Here is a 20,812-nt window from a genome sequence, read left to right on the forward strand (position 1 = left end):
ATAACTTTTTTTAATGGTTCTTACTTTGGTTTTGGACAAGTCATTTTACTGGACTAAAATTTTAATTTTCATTTGATTGTGCTAAACCTTGATTAGTAGCATATATTCCATACATGAAAGGTTTAGAACAAATACAAATTTGTGGACATTGATGCTTAGCATTTCCAAGAGAATTTTCTACAATTATCATAGTTTTTGTTACTGCCGTTGCACTTTATTATCCATCATATGTCACCAAAGTTTATGTTATTGTCAACACAATTTTTGATTCACTCAACAAAGTTTTTTTTAGATTTTTTTATTCTATTAAATTTTTTGTTGATGTTTCTAATATGTTTTATTTTCAAATACTATGTGTAAAGTAAAATTAATTATGATAAAAAATAATAAAAATAATAATTAGTTAATTAGTTACCTCTTTTGTTTCACAAAAAGGAGATATTACTATTCTTTGAAAATATTAATAAGATATAAATAAAAATATATATTATTTTTTAAAATTCTGTTTTTTTATTTAACATTGGTAAAGGATGAAGGTGACTTGTGGTAGATGGCATGTTTTAATTGCAAAAACAAAAATTGTAGTGGCATTTGCAAAACTGTATAGATATACATATAGATATAGAAAGAGAGAAAATGATAAAATATTTTTATTTTCTTTATTTGCATCTATGATATGTTTGGTCTACACCACTTGCCATTACTAGTGGTTTTGTTAGCTTGGTTAGTATATCATATCTTCCTTCTATTTGACCATGTCAATAACCTCAATAAAAATTAAATTCTTATTTATTTTAACATGTGTCTACAACTCTTTTGTAGGTGTAAGAGCTTAGAGCATGACATAAAATTATTTATTACAAGAATCTTTTGGCATCAAAATAGTAGGATGGCTAAGTTGTATATTGCATAATGTTTTCTTTGCTGGTCAAAACATTTGAATTGTCCTTCATGTTGGACACTCTAGAAAACTTCTAAAATAGCTGAGGAATCAAGCTATGTGGTTTTTGGACCGCAAGTCTATTTGAGAATCTTCTTAATAGGCTTTGTAAGTCACCATATTGACTCACGGGTTGTTTTAGGACAAAAGAAGGTAATAGGAGTGTCAATTGTGAAGTGTTATTTGAAGAGAAGTGGAGAAAATGCTAAACAAAAGCAAAATAGAGTTAGTAAATAAAACATAGTGATGTGTAGAAATTCTAGTAGAAATCCCAACTTTAGAAGCATCTTGGGGGGCATCAAATAGAAATCTTTTTAGCATCTTAGGAGCATCTAGAAAGAATCTAGAATATTTAAAATTCTAGCATTGTAGGGTATGTATGCAGTCTAGAGAAGGTCCATATACGATCCAGATATAGTCCAAATGTGGAGGAATATAGTCTAAAGAGGTACTAGATACGACGTTGATACAGTACAGTACGATACAGTTGCAAAATATATGATATTGGATACGGTACCAGATACCATACCGGATATGTATAGATGAGGATGGTGTACGGATACCGGCGGTTCTGGATCAAAGTCTCAACCGGGAGATATGGCTGACCTCCGCCCTCGGGGGTGGAGGCGCTGTCGATAGGGGTCCGATCCTGGAACCCAAGTCCTTTTTCTTCCTGTTTTTTTCTCCTGTGCGTTGAGCTTCGAATTCGACGGAGCTGGTTTTGTGTGGTTCTTGTATGTTGGTGTCTACGGTGCGGGCTACCGGTGTGCTCTTAACCGGTTTAATTCGGGTTGTTTCTTTTTCCGTGGAGGCGCTGCGGCAGCACCCTCCTCGCTCTGTGATCAGCGTGGGCTCGGAGGTTCGGGGTGTGTCTAGATTGTGTTTTCTTGGTCGATCGTGGACAGTGGCTGTACTGCTGCGGCTAAGCCTTCTTGTTCGGTGTTCCACCAACGGCGGTCAGCGTGGAGCATATTTTTGCTTGGTGGTGGTGCGGTTTGTGCATTGAAGTTGATGTAGAATGTCACATTCCATCAAAGTAGAGGCGGTACTTTGTTCTGGTTTTTATACCATTGTCTTGGTAGAAGTGCCGAGGGTGCGACGCTGCTGGTTGTGCGGTGGTGAAGGCGATTGCAAGGTTGGCAAATTGCAGCTCACTCCTAGTCTCAACGTGTAGCTGTGGGTCGTGCAACACGGAGGTTCAGCATGGAATTCAGTGGCACACTCTATGTCCAATCTAGGCGGCACCGTTAGAAAAAATCTCAAGCGTGGTTAAGAGCGTTGGAGGCGTTTTGTGTTTGATTCCATCGTTCCCTCTTGTGTGCTTTCTATCTTCTTGCCCTCGAATTTCTTAGCGTTGCATGCTGGTGGTTGCAAGGCCCATTTCCTCTCAAGTAATCGTTCTAAACATTTCCTGGAAGTCCTGACCGACTCCACTTCATTCTATCCAAATAATTTCCTCGTAAATTTTTGCTGCTGCTAGTATCTTGGCTGCCTTTTCCCTCGCTCTCTTGCTTGGCGCTAGATTGTGGCAACGCTGGTGGCAACATTGTTAGGAACGCTCTGACGTTGCGCCAGATTTACACTCCCTCTATTGCCTCGTCGCCCAAGCTACCTGCCTCCATTATGCTCTAACTGGATTTGGCGGTTGCTCCTTGATTCTCGCTGCTCTGCACATATTCTACGTGCGTAGGGATTGCTGGATGGTATAAGTCGCGCTGCAGTGGGAGCGTCAAGGGTGCAATGGTGTTGCATTATTCTGCCTTGTTCAGCGTCAACCTTTGTTGGCAGTCGTATTCTTCCCTTACTGCTCTGAGGTGGTTGGAGTTATATAGAGCGTCGACAATCTAGTCGATTCTTATTCCTTTAACATAGACGGTTGCAAAGGGTGCTAAAGGTTTTGCTATTGTCGACGATCAGCGACTCTAGGCCCGAGTTGGTTATTAATATCGGCAGCGATTGGGCCTTAGCGTCCAAATCGTTCCCGGCTTGTTTTCCCTCGTTTCCTATGTGTGGCGACGGAGGGTGGTGGTTGCGGTTGAAGGCAGTTGTGACTCGATTGGAGCAGAGTGGAGCATCAACGAGCTGTAGTGTGCATACTCCCTTGAGCAAAGAGTCTTGATTCGGCGCTTCTACAGTAGAACTCATCCGATTACCGTGGAGTCGTGGCTACGAGGTTCAGTCGTGACATCTGCGACGATGGATTGGCATCAACATATAAGTTGTGGCATTCACGTGGATGGCTCCTAGTGTTAAATCTTGTCATTAGAACTGAGTGCCATCTTCGACTTAGCCGAGCAGCTCAGGGTAACTAGTTTAAATAGTAGGCACTCAGAGTTAAGTCAATCGTGGGAAAGAAGCGGTGAATCACTGTTCCAAGCGCTACGTGAACGGCAAAGTGTGGACAACCTCGACGGCCAGCAAGTTTGAATTCTTCAGCAGCATCGGAGAGGGGCCGGCGCTCTTCATACTTCGCGACCTTATTGCTATTTGGTGGTCCTTGCAGCCAGATCTCCCCTTCAAACTGCTGCACCCAGAGTTGTGAGTTTCCTGCAGTACATGACCCTTGGAAACAAGGGCGCTCAAGTTTTGTTACAGGAAATACCAATATGTAGGAAAAAAACTAAAAAACAAAAATAAAATATTTGCATACAATTGAATCAGCAATCAAGAATTGACTTAAATGTGGGATGAATTAGGGTTTAAATAGATGAACCTTGATAGATGAATGTTGATAGAAAGTGGATGAATTTTCATTCTTGGATGAAAACCTATCTATAGATGAGAATTATTCTTGGACGAAAGTTGAACTTAGATGATAGTTTATGCTACATAAAAAATAAAATAATAAATTATCTATAATAAAACAAAATATTAAAAAAAAAATTCAAGTGTCTTTATGGTTTTTTTTCATACTGATTAAGTGGCTTACATTACTGATTGTGGATGTGTAAGTGGGAATTTAGCTAGTAAAAGAATCTAACTTCTTTTAGTAAAGAATAAGAAGGAATTTTAGATAACCACTCATAAGTTAATTGGTAGTTTTCGAATTAGAGTAAATCACCTTCTAAAGGATTTTATCTAACTCATAATTGGAGAGTTATTGGAGTTTTTGGACACAAATCAATTTCTAGTTAGGAGTTGTTAAAATATGTAGACAATTAAATTATTACGAATTAGGATAGGCTTCCAATTAGTGGAGGTTTATTTTGGTTCATAAGCTTCTTTAAACTTGGTTGACAAGTCATCTACTAGCTTATATGACAAGACATGAAATACTTAGACTCTAAATTTAAGATCTTGCAATTACTATAAGTAGAGCCAAGATTGAGGCTTTCTTTAGTTTTATCAACTCATCTCTTGATTTAGTTCTTCTTGTGGCCTTTATATCTTCTTATTCTTTATATTAACTATTAATTAATATTTATCAACTATTAATTAATATTTATCAACTATTCTTTTTTCTTTAAATACATCTTAGTCATTAATACTTAAAACTATTTCTTTTTGATAGTGTCAAGGATATGAATCTTGAAAAAAGAAAATCCTTAATACACTCTTATGTCACTGAAAGGAACTAAAAAGTCACTCAAAGATAATATAATATTGAACTAAAATGGCTATTGCCAAAAACAAGAAGACTAAAAAATCTTGAAATAAGACTAAGGACTAAAAAGGCATTGGCATGAGTGAAGAAGTCTTCACTCTTGCCTCCATATATATTCTTAATTAGAAGCTACGTGGTGATGTCCTATAGTATCTCCAAAATGTGTTAACTTTGCAAGATACATATCTTAACTTGCAAGACAAGTGTTCTATATGTGCGCCATATAGTTAGCTTGTTCTGCAAGCTATCAATATGTGATTAACTTGTTGATTAAGTTTTTAACCTACCAATTGACTATAAACACATATAAAGTCAAAGCAGCCTCTATAAAGCTTCTAAAAAGCTTCTCTAAAAGATATTATGAAATTAATATACTTTTATTTATTTTTACCTATTTCTACCTAATTATATAGGTATTTATTAGAATATCCATATATATCCATGACATTACCCACCTTTCTAAAAATAAGTTTCATGAGAAGTGAACTTCATATGTTGAGAAAATTTAAGATGTCACAAATTATATTTGCCACATATTTTGATCTTTGTTCTCTATGAAGATAGCTAATAGGTCCTCTTAGCCATTGTTAGTGTCTCATACTAGAACAAGAAGACTACCCTGTTATTTAATTATTGTTGAAGCCTTCATAACTTCTTTCAAAGAAAACATTTGGAACACCATTAAGAATTGTTCTTATTTCTAATAAAATCACAAAACATCGGGACTCTCTTCTAAGGTCATAATACCAAACAGTCAAATCTTGCCATCTATTCGAAGAAGGACATGTTATTCTTGAGGATCTTCATCTCGATTTTGTCATCTTGAAGGTTGTGATAATTGCAATGTCTCATTTAGTAAGCCAACAAATAAAAGCTCTTAAATTGAATCTGTTGGTTATTAGTTTTCTATCTCTTTACATCACAAATACATAAATGCTACAAAGAAGAATAGAAAGTAGAGTGTTATCTTCTTTTGATTATATTTTTTTTATAATAAAGATTTGCTATTCTTCATCTTTGTTTTGATAGATGTTGTTAATGAAAAGCTTCAATTCTCTTTGCTGCATTTACAAGATTCTTTGTTGGTTCCTATGTGCATTCATTAATATCATATTTATGCCAATGAATAAGATATTCTAACTTATTTTGGCACCGCCTTGAATTTAAGACTTCTTCTACTTTAAATTCTTGATTATTATCCACTTCTATAGGAAGAAGTGGCATTTATTTTTTTTCAAAGATATTCACTGTCTTATATGGTTCAAGAAGAAATACATGAAATATAAAGTAGATCTGCATAGACTCCGATAGATATAATTCATAAGCAATGAGATTGACTTGTTTACTTCTAAAAAAATGTCCAAGCTTACAATAGTCCAATTTATTATAAAGATGAGTATTCTTGATATTGTGATGAAATAATTACACCTTATCATCTACGTTGAATTATTGTTGTTCTTTGCAAGAGGCAACTACATTAATTTTTTGTCATTCTTGAGCTTTTTTAAACTTCGCCTTTATTATTGCATGTAGCTCTAACAAATGATTTGCCAAATCTTTTGTTGTAAGATTATCAACTTTTAAAAAATCAAAAGTATCTAGCCGTGGATGATAATCATAGTTGGTAAAAATTAGTATTTGTTAAGTGGAAGAATGTACCAAATTATTATATGCCAACTCTCCCAAAAATAAAAGAGTTGTCTTATCATCTTGATGATAGTTGATGATATATCTCAAGTACTATTCCAATACTTGATTTTCCTATTCTTATATTATGATTTGGCTATCATATTGTCATATTATAATTGCTTATAGTATGTAAAAATTAGTTAGAACATATAATATGTTCATAAGTCTTGGTGTATGTTAGGATGGTTAATAGATTAATTTAAAGAGAGTGGATTTAAGAAACTTTATTTTGAATTTTATCTTTTTTGATTATAGCATTTAAAAAAAATTATAAGACCTAAATATTTAGTATAAAGCCTTGAGAAGAGATTATAGCCTAAAGAAGAAATTCTTAACTAGTAGGAGGCTTATTGGGAGGGATAAAAGCAAGGCATGGTTAGATGAAGGCAAGGAATGGAAAACTTCATTCCTATTGGTCAAAGGCCATGTCCAATGGGCTTCAAAGAGGCTGCTCGAGGCCTTATTAGGAATTAGGGTTTCTCTTTTGTTGTCATTTGAGTTTTGGAGGTTAAGGTCAATAAGTTCAGGATTTTGGATGTAATTTGGGTGAAGAATTTGTGTGATTTCAAGTTTTTGTGAAGGAGATATAGGTATTCAAAGTTAAGGTGTCAAATTTGTACCTATTATCACTCTTTGAAGCATAACATATGCGTACAAAGAGCAATGAAAGATCGGCGACTAGAGTTGGAGAGAACACTTTCTTAACTACACTTTACATGTACTTTTTGATGAATTCTAAGTCTAGATGAAGGAGTTATAGGGCATTGAAGATAGCACATGTAATTCAAAGGCAGTAAGTTAGTCATTTTATTGATAGTAATGATTGGAGCCATATCTTGAGTTTTTGGACGAATTTTTGGCTCGAAATTTTCATAAGTGTGAATTATTAAGTTAAAAAGCTATAGATCAAAGTTTCATGGTATTCAAATACTTATTTTGTGAGATATGAAGAAATTAGCATGCAAGTGTATATAAGCTAGGGTTTAAAGCTACTATCAGGATTTTGGTGATATCTCAAGATTCGTAATGAATTTGCAGTTGAATTTTTCTTTTGTAGTTTTTGAAAGTATATCAGTACTTCATGTAAAATTTTAGATTTTTTAGACAATCCGATTCTGAGATATAAGCTTTTGAAGTTCGGATAATATTTCTTATAAAGATATATAAGGTTTTAAGATACTTTATCATACATTTGGGTGTTTTCTTAGTACTTGGGCTTATGTTTTGATGTAGTTGTCCTAAAAGGAAATATATTATATAAACAAACTTGATAATTTTATATCTTAGACTTGATTGAGCATTTAATGGCAACTAAAAGTCCAATGCTTTCTTGAGGCAAATTCTCTTTACTCCAACAATGTAAAAATAATGTGTATATATATTTAATACATAATATATTAGATAATATGGTGAGAGTTTTGTTAGTAGTTTTTTTTTGATTATAGGATGTAAATGGATTATTACTCCAAAAAGAGATTGTTTAAAAATACTTCTATTAGAATTTACATAACTTTATTTTCTTTTGATAGTGACTTTTGAAGTTTTTTTTTTATTAGTAGTAACTTTTATATGTTTAGAGTCATCTTTGTTAAACATTGGTGATTCTTGAAGTCTTACTTTTTTTTTTTCTTTTAATTGATATTTAAGATATATATTGTGTAGAACTTATAAGAAAATGATTGAAGAAGGATTTTGGTAGCAAAAAAAAAAGTTAAGGAATCTATATAGATGAATGGAGATGGATGATGAAAATCTCCATTCCTATCGCTTAAAAATCATACTCAATGGACTTCAAGGAGGCTATCTGAGGCCTTATTAGAGATTAGGATTATTCTTTCAAGGCATTTCAATTTTGAAGCCTAGAATCAACAAATTTAGGTTTTTGCCTATGATTTTTTGTATAAATTTTATATAATTTGGAGTTTATTTGAAAGAGATATGGACACTCAAAGTTAAGGTGTTGATTTTGTACCTATTGTCACTCTTTTGGACATAACGCATATGTACATAAAGTAATAAAAGATCAGCAACTGAGATTATAGAGACCACTTTCTTGGCTACACTTTTAATATATTGTTTGATGGATTTAAGTTGGAATAAAGGAGATATTGGAAGTTGAAGTCAATAATTCAAATCTAAAAGTAGTAAGTGATCCGATTTACTAGTGGTTGTGTTTTAAGCTATATCTTGAGTAATTTGATAAGATTTTGGCTCAAATTATTTAAATTGTGTATAATCACATTATTAAAATTTATGCATTAATTTTGTCGCATTTGGATTTTGGATTTTTGAGATATGAGAAAAACATTTTTTAGGTGCTTGTAGATAAGGATTTAGAGCACCTTCTAGGATTTCTAAGATGCCAAAAGATTGATTATAGATTTATAGTTTATTTTTTTGTGATACAACTTAAGAATAGAATGTATGTCATACAAAAATTTGAAAAAAATAAAACTGTTGGATCGAGAGATATGAATTTCTAAAATTCAAGGTAAAAATATCTTTTGCAGGAAGAAAATATTTTGAAGGGTTTTGTTATAATTTGAGCTTTTGTACAAAATAAAGGAGTTTTTGGAAGCTAAAGCATTGTATTTAAGGCAAAGCTAAGTACTTTGTGTATTCTTAGATTACAAATCATACCATACAACACCATTTTGTTTGCTCATTAGTTTGTGGATGAAAAGCTGAAGATAGCTTTATATTGACCTTTAAAATCTTAAAAAGGATTTTCTGAAATCTTGATATAAATTGAATCTTTCTATCCAAAATAATATCTTTAAGCAATCTGTGATAGTGTTAAATATTATTAAAAAAAATCTTAATTATTTTTTCACCTATGATAGATTTTGTATATAGTGTAAAATATGCCATCTTTATAAAATGATCTACTACCACAAATATAGAATCATAAAAACTTGAAACAAGAAGATCCGTGATAAAATCCATAGAAATAAAAGACTGGTTATTTTAGAATAGGTAATGGTTGAAAAAATCCATAAGGTTGATGGCAAGGAGTTTTGGATTTTGAATAAATATCACATGATTGTACAAAATCTTTGACTGCCTTTTACATTTGAGGCAACCAAAAATCTTTTGATATTAGCTCCTAAGTCTTATTGTATCTAAAATACGTGGCTATTGAAAAGTTGTGAAAAGTTTGTGATTGTCATTTTACTTATTCTACAATTTCTTTTAGAATAAACATGTATAGGAGAATTCGAACACAGGAAAAGACTAAGTGCATGAGTTTTACTTGTTAGGATCACACAATTAACCATATTTTGAACCACTAAAATACCAAGAAATCCTACAATGCTTTTTCCTAGTAACAATATTCCTTCATCAACTGATAACAACAGTGTGCAACTCTGCACTCTCAAAATACTGCTCAAAATATAATAATTTCCATCCAATGCTAGGAATAATAGACTTCACTTCAACAATTTGAATTCACATAATTTTTGTAATCATTGACTTCCTTTGTCCAAAACACACATAGCTCTCAATAAACAACAATCATAATCTTTCAATAACTCCTCATATAATTCAATTACTCAGTATTCCAATTAAATAATCAATAATTCATAAATCAATCTTTGATTTATTCAACAGACTCACTTCTCAATATTCAAAAATTATCCATTACTCTTCAATATCAAAGAAAATAAAGAAACAAAGAGACAAAGAGATAACACCAAGTTTACCTCGGCTCATGACTATCATACTCTGGCACTCCAACAAACTTCTATAACTCCTATATAATTGCTCTTGATTTTTAGATTTTAACCATAATCCTATATTTAACCGCTTTTAATAACTAAATCAATCATTTGTCCTCCTGAACTAATTATTCTATGGACTATTAGTCTATTTTACCAATATCTTACAAAAAAAAACTTATATCTATTCTACATAGCCTCACTTCTATCTGTGCAACATCCTTGCAAACACACAATTTATTCCTATCTAAAAACTACTTAACAAAATTCTACAAAATTACTATTTCGTCTGGCCCACCCAATTAATCATTTGCTGTATTATTGAATGTGAGTTCTACCAAATCTGGTTCCAATTGCAAATCTTCTTCCTCTTCTAATCCATCAATTGACTCCTTCTTCAACTGGTTTGATAGATCTTCATTATACTCTCCCAATTCACTGACCTGAGCTTCTAGTTTCAAGATCTGAGCATCATGGAGTTCCAATTGATACTGCTGCTGATTCATCCATTCTGGAACATCTTCAATCGATACTTGTGACTGGCTTCTCATTGTTAACTCTTAATTGGAACTACTACTCTCAAATATACAAGAAATACAAGAAATTGACACTTCAACCAATCCAAAATAATACCACAAAATGACTTTAACTGGTGCCCCACTCCTATTCTTTTACTACCTGGTGATAATAACAACATGTTACCCATACTGTTTGTGGAAGGTAATGGAAAGTAATCTTTCTTGTTGGCCACATTAAGTTTCTGAAAATCCTAACAAATGCGGATTTTTCCATTCTTTTTTGGCACCACGACAATTGGAGAAACCCACTCACTATTCGGTACTGGATAAATAAAATCAATCACAAGAAGCTTGTCTAATTCTTCATTCACCATGAAGAAATATTTAGGATTAAGGCGATATTGCTTCTATTGTATCGATTTAATGTTCTCTTCTAAAATGATACAATGCTCATAGACTTCAGTGGGAATACCTTTTAAATTAACATAAGTCCAAGCAAAAGCGGACTTATGATGCAAGAATTTTTTTGTCCAATAGATCAACTCTTGATCCTTAATACCTTTATAGACCTTAATTGTCCAAGGCTTTGCTGTGGTCTCCAAGTTGATAGTTTGACATAAAGGTGGAATAGTAATGTTTTGTTTTAACCTCCACACTCGTTGAAAATCAGTCAATAAATTTGACATGTGCGAAGTACTGAATCCTGTGTCCATAGCACTAATATGGTGCACATCATACTTGATCAATCAATCAATACTAAGAAAATCAGAGTTTTCCGAGTCTGTTGGATATATCAAGTACTCCCCCGGATCTCCACATTGCTACACTACTCTAAGGTGTTGCGTTGCCTCCACCGATGCCTCCGTAATCGGTGCAATTGTATCATCATTGGAGCTAAGTTCATCATCCAACATCAATTCAGATGATGGCAATTGACACTCCCCGTGATAATGTACTGGGTACATTTGTAATACCATTTTGTCTCTGTCCTTGGCAATTGTTAAAGTACCCCAACCTCAATCGTTCTTGACCTTTGCATGATAAAGCCAAGGTTGTTCCAATAAAATTGGATACGATAAAGTCAAACGTTGTAGGTGAAAGATGATATAGTTGATTTCATATGTAATACCAATAATTATAATTTGAATACTTCGTAAAATATCCATTGGTTTAATCTGGCTATGTTTTGTCATCCGTAATACCAATGTCGTGGATACTAAGTGTTTCAAATCTAAAGCATTCATTGTATCAACGTTCATTAAATTGACGCTGGAACTACCATCCATCTGAATACCCGAGATGATAACACCATCAATCAAAACATCGATGGTTGATGGATCTGGGTCAGGATTCAAACTGACTTCATAAACTTTCTTATTACATTGCCTGTACCATGTTAATGATGAATTTAATATAAAACGATACTTTAGTGCGATTGCTAGAAGTTACTTCATAAAAATAGAAAGTCGAATAGCATCCAGGTCCTTCAAAATATTATAGGGTTTCATATTTAAGGTAATTTCCAATGACATTTTTTTTTTTTTTTTTTTTTTTTCATTGGGTTGAGTTTAACTCCAAGAGGTAAGATATTCTTCCATCCTGGATTTGGAATTGGAACAATAGCCGAAGCTTCATTGGAATTCACATCTCCAAGAGGATCTTTCAATAGATAGGATATTTTTTGAAACTATGTGGAAAACGAAACACCTTGAAATGGAACCGAAGCCTTCGTAATGGAGACCTCATTGGGTTGCCCAACTGAGTTAGGTCTCATATTGGGTAAGAGGTCCGTAACATGACCTGGATTGGATGTCCTCGTAATTGTATTAAATTGGTCCTTCGCATCAGGCTCACCCAAATGTTGAATTGGTCCTTTCTCCTTTTGCTCACTCATAGTAAGAATGACTTGGACACATTCTACCCGATTTACCGGAGGACCTTGATTTATCTCCTCTATTTTTCTTTGGTATTGGATCTGCTGGTCTCGATTATTGAAATTGAATGGAGCATTATATTGCTGATAAGTATATTGAAAAAAAGAAGTCTAAAAGCTACAAACACTTAGCATCAACAAGGATTGTAGTCTAAGAGAAGTGTGGAAAAAGATAATTCTTACTTCCAACATTCTTTACTTATAGGTGGTGGTTTCCTCACCAATAAGGCAACTTCCATTCTTTTGATATTACATCCATTTCTACCTCATCCAACTAAATCCTTGATGCTACCACAATAACTTACTTTAACTTTTTGCTACCTTTTTACTATTAACAACATACTATGCTTAATCTCTATGTGGTTGTAACTAAGCAAGTACTTGCTGAACTTCAATACTCCCACTTTGCTAATAGTCAAAAGGCTTTTAATCATAATCTCTTAATCAAGTCATGATGTCTATCCTTCACTAATGCCTTTGTAAGCACATCAACAAGCATGTCATTTGTAGCACAATACTTCATACCTATTAACCATCTTCAATCTTCTCTCATATGAAATGATGTTGAACATCAATGTGCTTGGTCTTTGAGTGTTGTTTTGAATTCTTGGCAATTTCCATATACCATTGTCTATAGGAAATTGGTATTCTTCTTCCATAGCCTTCTTCTACTTGATTACATCTTCACACTTCATACCATTACACAAAGATAATGGATCAGCAAGAAGAGCAACATTTGCATGTTCTTTACTTTGAGGGAGAATGTGATCCTTCCACCATTCGCCACGTTGCCTTCTTTCTCTCAAAGGATATCTCTTTTCACCTGTAGAAGAACATTCGCCTTCTTGCACTCCTTGTTCTTTTCCAACTCTTAAACCTTGTCGTTTTTCACTCAATGGTTGGTACTCTTCATCATTATCATCATTGTCTTCATCTTCTTATTTCTTTGCTGAATTCAAAGATGTGTGCACAAATACACCATTACTCTCACTTGGACACATCTCCAAGTGCTCACAAGCACTCTTGTGTTCCAAAAACTCAACATCACGACTTTTGATGATCTTCTTGGTTTCTAAGCACATTAGCCTATATGCCTTAGTACTTTTACAATAACCAAGAAACACACACTTTGTACCTTTTGCATCAAGTTTAAACCTCATACAATCTAGTGTTTTTGCATATGCAATGCAACTAAAGGTCCTCATATGAAAAATGCAAGGTTGTCTCCCACTCCAAGCTTCTTGTGGTGTCATTGATACAAGTGCACTTGTTGGACACCTATTTCTTGTATATACTACATTTACCACAGCTTCCGCCTAAAACTCATAGCTAAGTTTTTGACCATCAAACATGCTCCTTGCCATCTCTACAATAGTTCGATTTGCCCTTTCAACAACACCATTTTATTGTTGAATGTGTGGAGTTGTGGTTTATCTAAAAATTCCTTCATTCTTCAAATAAACATCAAATTGCTTAGACATGTACTCACCTCCATTGTCCGTATGGAGCACCTTGATCTTGCATTCACTTTGATTCTCAACAAGTGCTTTAAACTCCTTAAATCTCCAAAAGCATTCACTCTTGGCTTTAAGAATGTAGATCCAAATCTTTCTTGAATAATCATCAATGAAAGTGAGAAAATACCTTAATCCTCCAATACTTGTTTTCTTCATAGGTCTACATACATCAGAATGGACAATCTCTAGTAACTTGGTACCACGTGTTGCTACACTCTTTGAAAATGAGGCTCTTTGTTGTTTGGCTTGTATGTATCTTTCACATGCAAGTTATTTTGCATTATGGCTTGTATTGCCAAGATCTAAGCTAGTTACTATGGTCTTGAGTTCTCTCATGCTCTTTACATTCAAATGGCCAAGGCGATGATGCCATATATTCAACTTATCTTGATTTGATGTAAACTCAACAAATGTGGCTATCTCCACTTCATTCACCTTCTTACAAATGAGGTAGTACAAATTTTCTTCTTTCACAACTGGTTTGTCCATTCACAACTACCTCCACCATAATAGAGCCAATTCCAATGGCTTCACATGTACCACTATCTGCCAACACCATGTTTGATGCTGGAATAACCTCATAAGTGCCAAATGAACACTTATAAGGTGTCATATGATTAGAACAACTTAAATCCACAATCTATCTTGATATGGCAATAATAGAGGTCCCATTTGTTGCCATGAATGTATAATCTTGTCGTCTAAACTCATCTTGCATACTATTTGCATTCTCCTTCTTCATCTTTTTTCTTTTGTAGCAATTTCGAACAAAATGGCCAACTTTGCCACAAATGAAGCAAGATTTGATATTACCTGGTTGATTTGAATAGTTGTCCTTGCCTTGATGTGAGTAGAGTGCTGAATCTTCACTTTGAGGCTCCTTTTCTTTCTTCTTAGTTATTTCATGGATAAGTCTTGCCGTCACATAATCCATTATAAGCTCTTTTAGCTTGATGGACTCCAATGCCACAATAAGGTAGTTGGAGGATTCGGGAAGGCTCATTAGCAAGGTCATGATAAGATCACTTTCTTCTAAAGGCTTGTCAACAATTGCTAGTTGGTTTGCAAGAGCCTTTACCTTATTGACATGAACCATGAGGTCTTCACCTTCTTCCAATTTAAAAGTAAAGAACTTCTTCCTTGTATAGATGATGTTGGATAATTTTTTGCTTTCATAGATGTTGCAAAGAGTCTTCCATGCTTCCGGTGGTTCTTTGCAAGAGATAATATGGGAGAAATTGGCTTCATCTTCATTGGTTGCAATCAATCCAAAAGCCTTCTTTTCATGACCTTTGAACTCCTTCTTCTCCTTCATATCAGTAGCTTTGCTTGGAGCCTCTTTACTTTTATCTATAATATCTCAAAGATCCAAAGATGCCAACAAAAGCTCCATTTTTACCTTCCAATGGTAGAAATTGTCACTTCTGAACTTCTCAATAACTGACAATCCTTCACCCTCACCTAAAGCCATGACTAAGGAAGAGTTGTATCAAAAAAATTATAAGAAGAAGTCCTAATGCTCTCAAAAATCAGTAAGAAGGTTTTGCTGCTTTAGAATCCCAAAATCCTTCTATGTGAACAAACTAGTATTTTAACTCTCAAAAAGTCTCTCAACTTCACTTCTAAAACTTGTCACAAGTCTGATAACTTATCTAAGTGTCTCAAATCTGATTTGCCACTCTAATATCTTTTTTATACTCACAAATCACCTCTATATGCCATAAGAGGCCTTTTAAGCACAATCAGCAGCTTTAGGATAAGAAATCATAAAGTTAGATTACCAAGGATCTATCTCAGCAAAAACACAATGTAAACTTTGTCTATAATTGAAAAACAAGACACTAACACCAAAATGCTCTTAACCACAAGTAAGAGCAAACCATGATCTAGATCTAGATCTGAATCTGAAAGTTAGGTTCTTCTAAAGCCTAACATCAGCAACAACAACTTGATCAACTCAACACTTACAAAACAACTTCAAAGAGCTTTAAAAAAATTATTCAAGAAAATGTGAGTGGACTCATAACTGATTGAAGAAAAGAAGTCTAAAAGCTACAAACACTTAGCATCAGCAAAGATTGTAGTCTAAGAGAAGTGTGGAGAAAGATAATTCTTACTTCCAACACTCTTTACTTATAGGTGGTGGTTTCTTCACCAACGAGGCAACTTCCATTCTTTTGATATTACATCTATTCTACCTCATCCAACTAAACCCTTGATGCTCCAAAATAACTTACTTTAACTCTATACTATCTTTTTACTATTAACAATATACTATGCTTAATCTCTTTGTGGTTGTAACTAAGCAAGTACTTATTGATCTTCAATAACGTATGCCCCAACTGCTTGTAATTCCCACACATTGGCGCATAATCGTCATTGGCTTTGGGATTGGGACATTCACTGGCATAATGACCAATCTATCTGCAACAGAAACAATGAAGTGGTCTTCTTGTTCTCCCATCTGGCATATTGGGTGTTTCCACTCGTACATACCTACTAGGCTTGTTCCATGTAAGGTTAGAAAATGATCTTGGTTGTTCCATTGGAATTGAGGAAACTTAATTTGATGGCATTGATGAAACATATTGCTGATATCTCTGCTGCTCTTTAATATAGTTATTGGGGTTTGATGCACACCCTTGATTAAAATTAGAACTTTGAAAAGTTATTGAATGCTCAATTTTATCAATTAGATTGATTTTCATTCCATCCAAACATATTTCTCGATTGAACTTGATTGACGTTCCAGTAAGTTGGTGGAATCATGGTCTGATTATTGAATTATTGTTGCTTTTGCCAATTCCAAAAATTAGTTGTTAAGTACTTTCTTCCGCTGTCATATTACGTGCTTTCCTGCTCGAGAACGCACCGGGCGTCTGGCTGTACAAGGTAGTATGGAGATTCGCCAATATTCAAGCAGTTTATCAGTTTTTGACTGTTGAAATATAAACAATTGCAAGAATACACCGTAAATCTATACAAATGCCCTTCGACTGCTTGTCGAAATCCTTTTTGCCCCAGTCGGTAGGTCTCTAGACGTTACAGAGAACCCTGAACAACCCAAACTGCTAATCTTCGATATCGCTTTATACTCACGATCTTGTATCCACTGACTGTCTTGTTAGATTAATCCAATAAATTTCATTCACTCCGCATACTCAATCCTATAGACACCCTTTTAACTCTTCATCATAGACATAACTCGATTTCACAAAACAGTCAAGAGTAATCAAACCCACTTCATTAAAAATCCCGATTCACCATTACAACACTGACTTCAGCAACGATTGCCTCAGTCTTCCTGTAGAATGTATAAATGACTTTTTTGGTTCGTTATCGGTTAAATAGTAGTAATATTGGGATTTAGATGAATAGTTAGTTCGATTAGTTATTAATAGTAGGAAGTTAGGAACATATGCGATTAAGAAGCCAAAGTTTCACAACCTGTGGAATCTGTTGAATGACGATTCATATTTTGGTAGGATAAAGAGGTTGAAGAAGAAGGAATGGGGGCCAGACTGTGATAGTCGTGAGCTAGGGTAAAGCTTGGAGCTACCCTTTTGTTTTCTTTGCTTTTGTATTTTTCTTTAGTATTGGATTTAAAAAAAGGATTGCTGAAACTGTGATTGAGATATTGAAAATTATGAATTCGAATTAATTAATTTAGAGAAAGAAAGTGTGATTGTGATAATAGAGATTATTGCATTGTGTTAGTAGCACTGGAAGATTGAGTAAAAGTAAAGGAATTGAGAATTGAAGTACTGTGGAAAGAGATTAAGCATCATGTAGATGTTAGGAATGTCAGTGATATTTAGTAGCTGCAGGGCAGTGAACGATTGTAGAGATTGTGAAGGGATTGAATTGAGATGAGGAAGAGAACTTTGGAAGTTTTAGATAATTAATACATAATCAATTGTGACATAACATATCCAATTCATACAACGAGTCTTTTCCCGAGATCGAACCCACCTATACTGATCAAATATCTTGGTGTTTTGAGTCCGAGTCAAACGACGATTACATTTTTGGCACCGCTGCCGGGGATTGATAACAGTATGAAATATTAAAGAATTGATGGTACAAAAGACGAGATCGAAGGAGTATGAACGGTGATTACGACTATGATAATCACAAAAGGAATCAACAAGTAAAGGAAAGACAGGAGCGATTTTATTTTAGAAATTTATTACGACAACAACAAGAAGGGATTCAACGTAAGAAACGTCGATGGAGTTGGATAAAGCCGTGGTTGCATGCATGTGTGAGTATTCGAGCATATCCAAGTTCTGAAAGAAGTACAATATTGTACCATTATATACCATTGGAGAAATTACCACGAGCGCTTGTAGGGGATACCGTGAGTAACGAAGCGTCACAGTCAAGTTCAGTAATTATAAGAAGTTTAAGTACAGAAGAATTGAATAATAGCGATAATTTACAAGAAAGAAGAGTGAGCATATATCAAATTGGAACAAAAAGAAGAATTCATATTAATATAGCAAGAAGGCGAGCGCAAGCACCAATGGCAGAAGAAGCATCCGCAGTGCCAATAGCTGTACAGATGGGAGCAATTGGAGATTGTACCACCAGCGTGGCTCCATTACCCACGTTTAATGGATGGCCGGGTTTTAATCCCGATCAACACTTGTCCCAATTTTTGACAGCGTGTGTAGCCAATAATGGCCGAACTGAAGATGTCTGGCTACGATGGCTGCCAGTGACTTTAAAGGATACAGCGTTTGAATGGTATATTTGACAACCAGTGGGACAATTTCGTAATTGGGAAGCATTGAAAAATACTTTCTTAACTCATTTTCGATCAATAGGATTCGAAGATCGTCTTCGAGAAAATTTGCTGAACAGTAAAATGTTTGTGGGAGAATCGGTGCAGTCGTATTATGGCCGAGTTGCAGATATATTACGTAAATGGCCAAACAATCAAATGCCAAACGCGTTTATATTGTCAATAATAGTGAATGGGTTGCATCCCTCAGAATTGAAGATGTTTGTTAAGGAGTCTCAACCAGTTACGGTAGCTGCCTCCTTAGCACGTACAAAGGTGTGGAAGGAGTGCCATTATGATCAACTGTTGGTGGTGGGAACCACAATGATTCTTAGTGTAGAAAATCAAGTTCCAATGACCAATACGATGATAGGGAGCTATCCACGAATGATTGCACCTAGTATGGAAAATCCCAATTGTTTAGGAATAGTTAATGCCACTCCTTTGGAGGCGATACCACCCGTGGCAACTTATCCTTCGCCGATGGCATATCGACAACCTGAAGTACCGATGAATGCAACAATTAACGATTCTAACGAAGCTCTATTGTTAAATCTAACGAAGAAAATGGAAGAATTAGCCGTGCATATGACTAAAGATAAAGAGAAAAGGCATAAACCTTCTAATATGAGATCTAATGTATGGTGTAACAACTGTAAAGGACAGGGACACTTTGATACGGAATGCCCCTCGCCTCATCAGAAGATGGGACAGTGTATGTATTGTGGAGGAAAGCATAACACTGCCAATTGTTGGTACTTACCAAGACAACAAACAATGATACAACCAACTATATGGGATGTAAATCAAGTGCAAAAAGGAAATACGGGTAGATGGAATGGAAATAGAAATAATAGAGTGAATCGTGGTTTCGGAAATTTCCAAAATCCTAACTATAATCAGCCCTACGAGACCAATATGCAGAATGGTGGCCAAAATCAAATGGGAAATCAACCATCCATGCCCATACAACAGACCAATTCAGCAATGGCGACAACTAGTCAACCTGGATCCTTTACTGCACCAACATGGAACCGACTTGGAAGGTATGTCCCGACGGAGACTCCCAATGTACCTGACGGGACAGGAAGAAAACTAGTTCGTTGTTTTCGATGTCGCCAATTGGGTCATTATGTAAGTGATTGCAACAACCCAAGATTTGTCGAAGAATACATACCTCTTTGTGCAAATTGTAAGCAATCTGGTCATTATCACTACCAATGTAATGTGCCTTTTAATCCAAATAGTAGGGACCAGCACATGACATCAACAGTGCAAATTATAGACGAAACAAACAAACCACAGGAATCACCAGTACATCGGGTGGAAGCGATTCACGCAGTATTGACAAGAAATCAACAAAAAGGTAAAGAACCAATTCAAATATTGGAAAAATCGATACCAGCCCCAGTCAACAGACCAATACCAAAATTTGCTCCATTATTGGATGAAGCGTCACCGTCACAACCCAATTCGACCAATATATTGGTGCGTCCACCAATTTCACAGGTACCAATATTACACCAATACGGTGGACAGTCGCACCAGTTAAAGGATCCAATTTTCAAGGAGCAGTTGCAACTAAAAATCGAGGAAGTACCAATTCTTGATATTGGAAGTACCAATATACGGGGACCGGGATCCGAAATCCGTAAAAAAAAAAAGACATTGGGAATCATGACCAATATGGAATCTTATGATATTCTGAAGGATTTAGGTTCAATTCAACTAACAATCACAATAAAGCAATTATTGGCAGTAGCACCAGAATGCCGTAACACCTTAAACTCTTCTTTGATTCGACGAAGAACTCGTCAAAAAGAAATTCGTGAAGTAAGTTTGAATCCGGATCCAAGCACGCCGACTATTGATGTATCAATTGATGGAGTATTAGTTCAGGGTATACAAGTTGATGGCAGAGCTAGCGTTAACCTCATGAATGTGGATACAATGGAAGAATTGGGATTGGACCAATTAATGCCAACTACGGTTGTTTTGCGAGTGGCAGATTCAAGTCGAGTCCGACCTATGGGTACTTTACGAGGAATTGATACAGTTGTTGCAGGGATTACATACACAATTGATTATATTGTATTCCAATTGCAA

This window comes from Physcomitrium patens, chromosome 24 (genome assembly GCF_059467195.1).
Source record: "Physcomitrium patens ecotype Gransden chromosome 24, ASM5946719v1, whole genome shotgun sequence".
Lineage (NCBI taxonomy): Eukaryota > Viridiplantae > Streptophyta > Bryopsida > Funariales > Funariaceae > Physcomitrium > Physcomitrium patens.